The 12,969-nt window shown below is 35.5% G+C and overlaps 1 protein-coding gene across 1 annotated transcript in view; it reads left to right on the top strand.

Annotated features, from left to right (window-relative positions):
• PRKN (parkin RBR E3 ubiquitin protein ligase) overlaps nucleotides 1-12,969 on the top strand; it is a 671,877-nt gene that overhangs the window by 20,565 nt on the left and 638,343 nt on the right. The gene's annotated exons all lie outside the window — the stretch shown is intronic.

Below are 12,969 nucleotides of genomic sequence, written 5' to 3'. Positions count from 1 at the left end.
CAGATCACACCACTTGATTTAATTCACTTTCTACAGCAGGAGTATTTGTTCAATGGACCACAAACCCCTCTGGTTTAGCATGATTTCATATATATTTGCTCATTTGTCTTATTCCACACTATTAAATTTTGTTTCTATTTCTTATCTCTAAAAGGTCTTGCTGCATTGCATTAAAAAATAAGTTTTCCTTTAAAACATTCCCTACTTTAGCTCTGTACAGCAAGTCCCTAGCCTAGTAAGCACCAGCTTCCAGAGAAATAAAACTTAATGGAAATCCTGATAGTGTCATTTAATATCATCTGATGAGAGACTGGTGATGGCCTACTCCTTTTCTGCTGCTCCTGGCAGACTCTTCCATCCAAGAAATCTTTTACAGCTAACTTTCTGTGGAAGCTACTGGGCTATCTTGTCCTAGGTTTTCTTGAGAGCTAAGAGAAAGTTCAAAAGTGAATTTGTGGGAGCCAGGCCAGCATGAATTCCTAACACTGATGTTCTCTTGCTGTCTTTAGATTCTTCATTGTTGGATAATGAACTTCTAAACTTGTGTAACAGTACTTGATCTTTACACTTGTACTTATTTATCTAAGAAATGTTTTACTTTGTAATATTTAACCTGTGAAACAGCACAATTAGTTTTATACATCTTTCATTAAGTATTGTATTATCATTGTTTGGCTGTGCAGGTTATTGTCCTTTACAACACAGTACCTGGTATGAAATGAGTTAATGCTGTTAGTCTGCAGAGAAACTATTTTTTTGACAAAAATAAAATTCCTTCAAAAAAATGTACTTTAATTGAAAACCCATTTAAGGAGTAAAATTATATTATTGATTATGATCAAAATGTCCCAGACACTGACAAATTCATCAATTTCTGGTTTAGACATGTTATAAATCTTTTAGTGGAGGCAGATGAATGTGAATGAGGTGAATATTTTCAAATTAGGTTGGCATATTACTTTTTATGTAAAAGTTTTTTGTTCTTTTCAATGTACCTGTGAATGGAAACAGCTTTTTTTTAAGAGCTGCACTAGAAAAATAACATACAATGAAATGTTCATTATAAATCAAGCTGAAATCAAAGTGGTTTATGCCAATAAAAAGTATGTTTAAAAAATCATGACAAATTGTTTCAAAGATTGTTGAAAAATTATTTCAGTAGTTACTCTGCTAGGGGAAAAACTGTGTAGTAAACAAGTGCAAACGATTCAGCTTTCAAGTATAGTGAGAAATTAGACCAGTATTTTATATAATTGTATAAGTTGCAACATCTTTGATTCAAGTTTCCTGATCAAGATTCATAAAGCAGTATTTATGTTCTGCATTAATTTGAAGATTATCTATGATGAATCTGCATTATAAACTAATAGCACTGTTTTTTTGTGGCAGTGATAAAGTCTTAAGAATGGAAAATACCAGTAATTTCCAAGATGTACAGCCCCTTACTACCCATAGGAAATGCTACATTGAGTAGGTAGATCATAAATGAGATACATTTTTGAGGGTATCCTGCCTCTTCCTAAGTTCCTGGAATAATTGAGCTTCTTGGTCAGGGCCTGGACACAGCTGATTCACTTAGTTAGCATCAGAGTCAATTCAAAACACGTGTGACAGGAACCTTGCACACAGGCTGTGTGGGTGGTGAGAGAGCACAAAGTGAGAGTTACAGATACTGTTTGCAAGTACAGTTCTCTGCTTGCAGAAATGTATCCTAAGCTAGGACCATCCTGTAGCTGAAGTTGGGATGTTTTTTAGCTGTACCAGATTCATGAGGTGTTAGGTATGGCTTCTTTTAAATGCCAAAGCTGGTTTAAATTGTAGGCTCTGATCCCTCTGTCCACACAGAGACTCAGTCACTGTGGTGAGAGTGGAAGAACCCTTTTCCTGGTTCTCTTTACAGCTTAGAGCTTTTTTCCTACAAAGAAGTTGTGGCTTCAGGGTGACCATGGCTTGGAAATCAGCAGTCAGGTGAGTACTACTTGAATACTACTCCATTGTATATAAGAAGCACTCCAATGTTTTCTCTAACTAAAGTAAAGTAAGTATCAGTGTGTTGCTAGCACAGTCCTTTTTGAACTGAGGTGTGAGGTTTGTACCTTCTTGAAGAAAGGGTGATGCTCTTTGTGATGGAAAGTATCTGCTTGCAATATTGCTGTTTCCTATGCCCCTGGTGGTCTGCATTCTGTTTTAAAGGGTTTACAAGTGTGCTACATAAACTGCACTGAGATAAACTGCACTGAGACTCTGATGATAGTTTTGACAAAAAGTTGACAATTTTTTCTTTTTTTCTTTTTTTTTTTTAAATTAGCTCAGTTCCTCATGTCCTAGCGAAAAGACAATCTTCTGCTGCAGTGTGGGGAGAGCAGCAATTCCATAATATATATGTATGGTATATAAACTAGAGTGTTTGTAGCATGAAGCTACAAACTATTTTTTATAATGAGGTCCTGTATTTATAAGTTGTCTGCCTCACTGAAAATACTAGGCATACTGTTTTGCTTTCTGGAAAACAGATATTTGATATACTTGAGTAAATACTAACTGAAGGATATTACAAATACTGGTGTGTTTCTTCAGTTATTGATAACGAACTGCCTGACTGTCCAGAGGAGGTGATGTGCATTCTGTACTGCCAGGATATAGAAAAAAGGAAATAGCAACAAATAATTTTTTTTCTAATATTTTTTCTTTTGGCAAATGGAACCTCCTCCCCTACCCCTGCTCCAGATATTATGGCCCTTGTAAAGTTATTTAATTGCTTCCTAGTTCTTAGAACAATAAATTGTAAAAATAAAATTGTAGGGAAAAAGAATTCATGTTCTCCATGAAACTCCTGAATATGTAAATTCAGTCATAGTCTTCTAATTCCTGTAGCAAATTCATCTGCATGTGGCTGTCCACATCAATCTGCTAATTATGGTAGAGATAGTCATGAATATCACAGAGCTGATAAGAACAAAGTATTTGACTGTTGAATCTGCAGTCTAAAAAGCATAAGTAAATAATAATAATAATAATAATAATTTCCTTTATATAATTGGAAAAAACACGTAAATTTTGGAAAACAGGATGCCTGTGTTTGCAGGTTTAGCTGTCAGCAGTATCACAGATACTGTCCAGACTTTACTTTCACAATAAAACCAGTTGTCTTCTATGTAACACCAGCTAGTGTTTTCAGAAAGTTGTATCATCTTCCTTTTGTTTTTGCCTCCAGAGAGATGCAAAAATTAGTAATGTTTCGGATTGTCTTATTGTTTGGTTTTGGAGCTTTTTGCAAGAATCAAAATGCTCAAAAAGTGTTTTTTGAGTACTTATGATCCTGGCTAAAAGAAGAAATGCTATACTGATTTTGGGGTCTTGATAACTATTTTAAATCTAATTTGTAATCTTCAATTTTTCAAACTGGTTTCAAAAGTAACCAGGCTCTTTGGATTTGGGTTATAATCTATTGAAAGGATAAGAAATTATGTCGATTATAATCACAGGCAGCACAAAGGTCATGAGAGGTATTGGGAGCTTCATCCAGCTTTATTCAGGGATTGGCGAAACAAAGTTCTGAGGTTATAAAGCAGCAAAGGTGTGGTTTAGTAGAGCTAAAAATCAGGTGTTTTACTAACACAAAAGTAACAACTCGTAGTCATTATTGACTTGCATTGTGTTTGTAGCAGTGACCCAGAGGTGAAAGGCTCCACATCTCATTTCCAACCCTCTGAGCTATGTAGCCCTCCATAATTTAATTTGATGCAAAGCAATTATCAGGCAATTGATTTTTATTGATTGTACTGTAGGACAGAAACATTTCTGTTGCAGCAGACAAGAACTTCTGGTATTGCCATCCACCCCTATTCACAGTAAGCAGAGATATGTTTAAAGCTATGTAACTGAAGCTCTCAATAACCTTAGATGTCAGTAGATAGAATATTTCTTTACTTTTTGTGCCAGTGCATGCTCTGTGATCTTTCTTAAGTTCTTTGTACTTGTCGTTTATTTTTGCTTTAAGTTTGCATGGATGCTTGCTTGCTTAATTTCTTCTTTCTTCCTGAGCCCTCTAATTCTTGAATATTTTCTAGTATCTCTTTCCCCCTTCCTCATTGCAATATTTTCCATTGCCAGGTCTTTCTCTTACATAGTTTTTTTTTCTCTCCTTACTAATTTCTATCATATTTGATGACCCTGTAATGCTGTTCTCTGTGGATCCCCTTTCTCTAATATTTTGTTTTGTGAACCTCAGGTTCTCTTGCTACTTGTGTGGGGATTTACTTCTTTGCTCCAGCAGTTGTTGTCTCAGCCTGCTCATTTCACCTCCTTTGTACACCTGAACTGCACCAGTAGAGCTCTCTTCAGAAACCTACAGCACTAAGTGTACCTCAGTGCTGTAATTTAACCCTTGTGTGTAGTTGGTTATAAAGCGTGGATGCTTCATCTAACAGGCATTGAATTGAGACATGCATTGTTTCAGATACCAACACTTCAATTTATAGCACAGTTGCTTATTTTTTCTAACTTATTAAAACAAGAATACATACCACACAATTTAATGCTGGGATTTGATTTCTGATAGTCTTAGTATAACTTATAGACAGTAATGTAGCATAGACTTAAGAGTATAAATCAAGTGGAGGGAAAAAAAGAGATTTTTAAGAGCTCTGAACTATCTTGAACAGTTGCAACTATAAAATACTAACTTACATTACTAACTTACTAATATCTTTTTGGACTGTATTCACTGTACACTGATAGATGATTTTAACTCCTGATTTTAATATAAATTCCTACATGATCACATTTTTCTACTTGGAAGTAGTTTAATTTCATAGAGAAAAAAAGTAACTGAAAATTGTTAAAACTGAAAGAAAAAGTTGAAAATGTTTTTATATGAGGACTTTTAATAGAAGTTTTATTCTGAGTAATTGTCTCGGTCTATAGATCTTTGACAAGACTGTTAGTGAAATTGGTTTCAGTGTTTCTCTCTGATAAAAGTGACCGGGAAATTCAGGTCATGGGTTTCAGTATGGGCAGTAGAAGACAACTTTTATGGGCTACTTGTGGGAATTGATAAAGCTTTTGAAAGAGCTTTGGGAAATCTTTCCACTGAAGCATTATTTCTTGATGCAGTGACTTAGGAGACAACATTCTGCTGCTGATCTTTGTAGATTGCTTAATTCCTTGCAGTTCAAGGCAGATTGTTAAGCATGGCTAAAATGTGCACTAAGAAGATAGAGCTGACTAAGTTTCATTCTGCCACCATAGTTTTTGGCAAAGTGATATTTGAACATTGTTGTAGTTGTCCTTTTAAATGTGATATTAACACTTTTAAAGCCATTTTCATCTTTTTTTTAATTTTTTTTTTCTTTTTTAATGGTTATGGCATGTTGCAATATACTGCAAAAATATTGTTGCATATGTTGCTCATTTTGCCTTTATATTTACAAATGGAAATAAATCAAGAATGTAGAAAATGATGGCACTGAGGGAAAGCCATGCTATTCTTCTATGTTACGGTAGTAATTTTCTTTTACAAATTAATCAAGCTTATTTACTATATTAATAGCAACCACTTTAAGTCCTTTCAGAGGGATTTAGAGACATGTCCTCTAATTTGCAGAATTTGAGAAAGGGTTTTGTATTCATAGTCTGGAGTTCTGGTATGAGAGGAGAAAATACTTTGTGAGTATAGCACCAGCCATATTTTCCAAAGTCCTGTATCTAGTTAAGTTGGATAGAGTTTTCAGAAGTCAGTGAACCCTTTGAGGGCATTCCTCCAAAGTCCCATTCTAGGCCCCATTTTTAGGTCTTAATCCACTATAGTTATGTTATCAGTCTGGTTCCCTTGCCCCATTCCAATAAAGTTGTATTATTTCACGACAAGCTGCAGCTGCACATCATTTTGGACAGACTTACAAACAAGACAGATGTTCAGGAATAAATTATTCCTCAGTCTTTCTCTGTGGTTTAGGGTTTTTCTGAGCCCAAGTTTGTAGCTTTCATTTTTCATTTGCACTTTCATTTACTAGGCATTGGTAGCAATTTTTACTTGCACTTATCTAATTACCTTTTGAACCCATCTATAGATAAAGAAAGCATTGATTGGAGGAACCTATTCTGTGTAAGGAAGTGGCACCAGGGCAGTTAAGGAAAGAATGATGTCAAAGAGAAAAAAAAGGAAGACAGTGAAATTCAGGAGAAATTTGTAGAAGTGTAGGAACTTCAAATGTCACAAACTATTAGTGTTTACCAACATAACAGTTTACTCCCATGGAAATGAATGTTGAGTATAGACAATTAAGAAGAGGGATGTAGCATCCCATAGTTCGTGCTTTTGAACTCCATACTGAAACCTTGGGAAATTAGGCAATATTACATGTATCAATCAAGGTTAGTGGGTAATTATTATAACATTGAAGTTTTCATTAGCTTGATCTGTGATCAGCAGCAAATCCAGCAAGTTCAAATCCCTTTTCTGCAATTTGGACCTAGATATCCTTAACTATTTTTCTGCAAAGCTGGAGTGTGTAATACTGAAAAGAATGTGAATAACAGGTTTACTCCCTAACAATGAAGGTAATATAGGTAGTTTTAGAGTACTTATGTAATTGTGAAGAGAAAGCTAACAGCTATTTTGTGAATTAAATAGGGGAAATAATAGAGACAGAGGAAGCTTAGTAGAATAGTAAAATAATCCTACTTAGCTTGTTTAATAAAGGTAGAAGTGATGTCTTATGAGTGTCTGATAGCAATTAGCATTGGAACATTTATTTGATTATTTCACATTTATTTGTGAAAACAACAGTGTATCACTTCAATAATTTTTGGTTGTTTTTCCAGTTTAAATTAAACTCAACTTTAAAAACTTAAGATTTCTTACCCTTGTAGCTGTTGCAGGAAGATACTTAATCTGAAAATGAATCTATTTTTAAAGCCCAGTCAGACTAAATCATATAAAAATAGCAACATCATCAGTTCCCTTTGAATAGATGGCTTTTGAGACTGCCCAGCAGCTCAGGGCATAGTCCAGCACATGACAACTGAAATCCTGTACACTTGTTCTAATGGTTCATATTAGACTTAAAAAAAAAAGTCATGGTATTCAGTGGAGATGGGTTGTTTTGTCTGCTCACTGGCGACTGCAGAGCATAAGGCAGTATTTCCATTTCAAAATGTTCTTACTACTGAGCTCTTGTAAGTAGAGCAAGGAATTACAGCAACTCAGGTAAAGCAGCACAAAGAATCTAAAGACTATCCATAGTTAAGATGCATGCTGGTTTATTACACAATTCAAAATGGTCACCAGAGGAAGAGAGCTCATGTGATAATGATACAGATTTCATATTTGCTTTGTAGAGTATTTTCTTAGTTACTAGTATTCCTTTATTTAGCAACTTAGGTCTAGGGAATCCTAGGACACTTCTGTTAGGTTAAAGGTCTTGAAGTTCTGTACCAGGACTCCAAAGCAGTGAGAACTTAATTTGAAATCGTTTGAGGGCAGAATGACAGATCAATGGCAAGATGAGTTAAGTCTGGAGGGGAGAAATCAATTTATAAGAGATAAATCACTACATATTAATGGACTAATTAAATAGCCTAGGGTAATCATTTAAATGATTCCTAGAATACAGTGCATTAATTGACAGCACAGTGATATTCTTTGAGTTATTGTTCCTGTTTCTCTATGTATTTGCAATAGAATATTGCTCCATACATAAGGAGAGTTCAATTTTATTGATGGTTTATTGGTAAGTGAAGTACAAGATAGGGTGATTGCAAGCATTGAGCAATAGATACAGAAATGAAATAACAACATTGTTCTTATTTGCTAGGTTTTCAATTTTGAGTCATTATGTAACATCAAATCAGTCATAATTGCACACATAGTTAAAAGTCTTTTATCTTCATACATTAATATATATTTCATGGTACCTACTAAATCTTTTTGGCCTTTTTGCAGTATTATGGCAGTCAGACATAATGACAGCCTCAGGTGTCTGGGACTAAGTTTCACAGTTTGCACACACAGGTATACTTAAGCACCTGGAAAAGTAACAAAGAATTACTGTTTGGATATAACAAGTAGGATCAAGAAAAGAAATAATAGTTCATTTAACATAGTGAAGATGTTAAGTGAAAAAAGTAATCCGAACTAAAACATAAAGAGATTTTTTTTATATATGCTCAATGTATTTCAGCAATAAACAGAAAATTCAGTTATAGAAGGCAGTGCTTTAACAAGGAATAATCAGTACTTTTCTGTTAATAATTTCTATATGGATCTTATTCAAGGCAATGTTAGATGATCATCTATATCTTTTGGGGAGATTTCATCTCCCTAAAAGATAAATTGATTTAGATTTCAACATAGGTTGTGTGTCCAACTACAAATCACTTCAAAGGAATCAGTAGATCGTACAAGATTGATTTCAGAGTGTTTCTAATTCATTTTGCCACACTTTCATTTGTGTATGTGATAGAAATAATTCAAATAAATGTTTGAAAGAAGTGGCTGCCTTTAATAATTCAGACTTTTTTTAATGCTGATACCAGATACACATTTTGAAGAAGCATGCACATAAACAACTTCATGTGGCTTCTGTTTTTATAGTGTATCTCAGGAGTATATGACTAAAATAATAGAACAACAGTGAGTAAAATAGTGTGAGTTAATTATACTTTGAGTGAGAGAATCTAACTTTAAATATCATCAGAGTATTTTTCTCTATCAGATATATTTGTTAACGTTTATGGAATTAAAATGTATTTTAAGCACTGTTATTTGCATATTTGCCCTATAATAATATATTGCCATTAGAGATCTTAAATAAATAGACTTATTTAGAAATTTTAATTTTCCAGTAAGTTCAGTTTTGGCACTGAACACTAGGCAGACAATGAAAATATTACTGTGGCTAACATTTACTTTTATTCAATTAATGAATAATTAGGAGAGAGCTTACTTTCCTTAAGTGCAGTCATCTCCTTATTTTTTTAGTGGCTTGCTGTTCATTATGTTTCTAAATGAATAATAACACAAGCTGTGGAATAAATGCCGTTTGGGATTACAGTTGATGATGACCCCCACTCTGGCTCGTCATTTGTAATATTTCTGTCTTGTGGTTCTAAAGATTTTCAAAGTAATTGAATCTTTCCTTTTTGTGACTGAACTCCAAAGGGGTTTTTCAATTCCCCTGTTGTCTTTTATAACCATAAAATTAATTTTTTTATCCCAGAGCTTCTGTGTTAGTAAAATTTCTTTAGAGAAAAATTAAATATGAAAGTCTTATAACTGGGAAGAAAGGAGATTTACATTCTCTTTACTAATCAGTTCGGGTAAAAAACAGCTTTTATAAAATTACAGGCAAGGAAATACATTTGTGAACTTGCTGTTAAAAAACCAAAGCCACAACCATATAAAATCATTACAGTTCAAACTACTGGGAGCATCATCAAGAGTATTCCGTATACTTGTGTTTCTTAAAGTGACATCTCTTTTAAAGGTCCTGAAAGTTTTATAGAGCTATCCAACTGATCTGCTCTTCAAGACTAGTAGGATTTTTAAATTTTTTCTTTTAAACCTCAAAGGCAACTCAGTTCTGAACTGAAATGTGTTTTCTGAATAATATTCTTCAAATTTTAAAACCAGTGTCTAATTCTCTCTGTCAGAAGTGGGAAAGGAGACAACGTTGTGTGACTTTCTTGGTGTGTACTCCCAGCTCAAATACCTTGTGTAACTGCAGCACTGCACTAATACCTGTTCAGCACAAGTCATGGTATGGGTTCATTGGACAGAAACAAGTTGGAGATAAGAGTTCTTCACTGCAAATCTCATGTATTGGTGTTAGAAAAGAAGGAAGGAGTATCTGGAAGAAAGGAGAAACAGCTTTTACTTTGCTGTTTAAAACTAAAATGAGGTCTTGATGGGCATAAGACAGAATTGAATAGGCTACTAAAACCTTGATAGCTGATTTATACAAAGAAGTCCTTATTAGGTAGAAATCAGTTTACTGACAGAATTATGACAGAACAAATGACACAAGACATTTAAGACTTTTCTTCAACTGGATTATATAAATAATCCTGAAAAAAGTCTCGATGATGAGATTATACATGAGTTTATTCATTTCTGTAGTACACTTTAAATTTTAGAACAACTATGATAATAATATTATTCTTGCAACAGCTGAGGTATACTAATTAATGCACTTTCAGTTCGAATTGACAAATTTTCCGTAATACATTTTCAATTTTAGATTATTTTTTTTTGGGCTTCTGAAATTGTATTTCAAAGATGTACTACGTCAATGTTGTGCCTCAAATATTTGATCAACTCCTGACTCTTCCCATGTTAATGTAGAAGCCATACTAGCTTCTTGTTTCACATAATGATTTTTAATGTAAAAATAAACCTTGAATGTTGTTTTTGGGATACTATAACTGGGATACTGGGGTTGATTCAGACTATTGACTGCTGTGTAATTATCATGTCCTGTTTCTCTCTCTGTATATATATATATATATGCTGCCCTTCTAACCTTTCAGTTCAAAGGTGAGATTTTAATAATCCGTTGGACAAAGCAAGCCATGCCAGATATTGAATTGGGCATTAACTTACTTGGCAACATGATACTCAACATTTCAAGTTAATTGGCTGCTTTAAAAGTTAGTTTTGTAACAAAATGTGGCAGGTGCAAGAAGATGCACAGACAAATAATGTGTGTACATCTGGAGAGAGTAGTCAGAAAGAAAAATGGCTATTGGGCCTCTTTCATAGTAATGTTCAGTTTATAAGAGCGTTTTCAAGGTTGGAGTTGAATCACTCAGATTTGTTCCAGCTTGTTGTCCCTTGAAGACGAAGAGCCTGTAAGTTTCTAAGCTGCCTTTTGAGTTGCTTTGGAATATCTTCCTTTGAAAGGAAAAGATTAAGGGTTTTTGTGAACTTTAATACTGTAAAAACCAACTTTTGTGTTTTTTCACCCCTTATTTTTCTGTCAGCATCCTGATGGCTTTTGCATTGGCTGATTGTCACACTGCCACTCTTCTGTAGGAGCCAATGCATAGGAAGGACATGACTGGCTGGTAGTTCATGGATGTGCTTCATAATTGCTCCATGTACAGGGGTCTCCAATCCAGGGACAAGATACTGTAATGTGCACGAGTGGTACCACAGCTGCTTTCTAGACATGTGGGTGAATCCAGTCAGGTATCAGAGTGAGGCTTGGTCCTGTGGAACCCACAATCTACGAAAATGACACAACAGCTGTATTTGGTCTTAGGAAGAAAATGCTGAGAAGAGGTGATGATACCCAGTGAAATGAAGCTCTTTTCACAGGAGCACTGTGATAGGACAGGAAGCAACTGACACAAGTTGTAAAAACAAAAGTAATATATTAGGGAAAAAAATAGTCAGAAGAGTAGTAAAATATTGGAACAGGCTGTGTGGGGAGGCTGTGGAATCTCCTTCCTTGATAATTGTATCTTGACTGGACACAGCCCTAAGCACCCTGATAAAATCGTGTCTGCTTAAGGCAGCAGTGTGGACTAGATGACCCACATAGGAAGGTCTCTTGCAGCCTTAATAGCTCTGTGGCTCAACCCAGTCTTCCCATCAGTCATGCTGGTACTAAGTGTCTGTCATGCTGTCAGACTCCTTTTTCTCCTCATCTGTCTCTGGTATTGGCCTCCCCTGCATTTCAGAAAGACAGCTCAGAGAATTGTGCAGGAAGTGGCAGGACTAATCCATTAGTTCATACCTAAAATTCAAATGGAAAGGAACTGGAAATTTAATGGAAGTAAGACTGTGTTGTAGTTCAATCTTATTGATGGACAAATCTGTTTCAGAGGACCAGGCATCAAGTGTGCTATTTTAGCTGTTGATAACACCTGGGTCCATATCTTGGAAAGAATAATTTATTCTGGGCCACAGCTTTGTCAGCCAGATGCCTGGCTGCAATAACTGTTTTCTGAAGAAGCGGGTGCAGCGAGGCTGCTATGGATAAAAGCAAAATGAAGGGTGCTGCTTATATATGGCCCTGCATTATACATTTAAAGGACAGCTGTCTTTGTCAAGGTGTCCACTCAAGCAGCATTCTTTAGGGTGGAAGCTTGTAGGCAACATGGATGTGCATTGCCTGGTTCAGCATGCTGAGCTGAAGAAGCTGAATGGTGTGTGGGAGCTGCATCTGCCAGAGTGCATCCACCCCCACACATGGTGCTTGTGCTGGGCCCACTGGCTGAGCCAGGCATGTGGCTGGCCAGTGTGTACAGCACGTGTTGGCTCTGTAAGAGGCTGCACAAACTGAGCTGGGAGAGTGGAGCCCTGTGCCAAAGCCAATACACTCTGAAGGCAAACATGGCACACTCTGGGACCCTTCTGTTTTGATGTTTGCCTTTGAGAAACTAAAATCACCTGATAGTCTGATAAATGCTGTTGGTAACAAGACTTATGGCAATGTCAGCAGGTGAAAGTGGCATCAATATAAGTAAATAATTTTGGAAACATTTTCATTCAGAGAAACTACCTTCTGCTGGTTTCTACATTGATTAACCTTAAAAAGTATGTCTTCTGTCAATGGAAGGGCTGGAATATGGGAGTAGAAGACAAAAAAACTCTTGCACTACAGAAGTGCTAATCATACACATTCTGAAAAGCCATTGCGACTTAGTGCTTATAAATGTAATTTTCAAATACTTATCTGTGACAGTGAACATTTGGCTTGAAGTTCTTTGTCACATTAATTTTTTTCAAGTCAGAAGGCTACTGATGCTCTTGAGCACCATACTCTTTAGAAAAATATTTACAAGTTTGGGGGTTTATAAATAAGGCCTTCATAAATGCAGGTTTCCTAATGGAAGTATGAAAGTACTGTCCCAGAAGGGTGATAACTTTGAACAGTAGCCACGGGGTGTGTGTGCAGTGTGAGGAACAAAGTCAGAACACAATCTGCTTATAACCTCCTGGCTGCAGCTGTTCAAACATTG

This window comes from Sturnus vulgaris, chromosome 3 (genome assembly GCF_052056855.1).
Source record: "Sturnus vulgaris isolate bStuVul1 chromosome 3, bStuVul1.hap1, whole genome shotgun sequence".
NCBI lineage: Eukaryota > Metazoa > Chordata > Aves > Passeriformes > Sturnidae > Sturnus > Sturnus vulgaris.
Note: the sequence above shows the minus strand (reverse complement) of the source record. Positions and strands in the feature narration are given on the sequence as shown.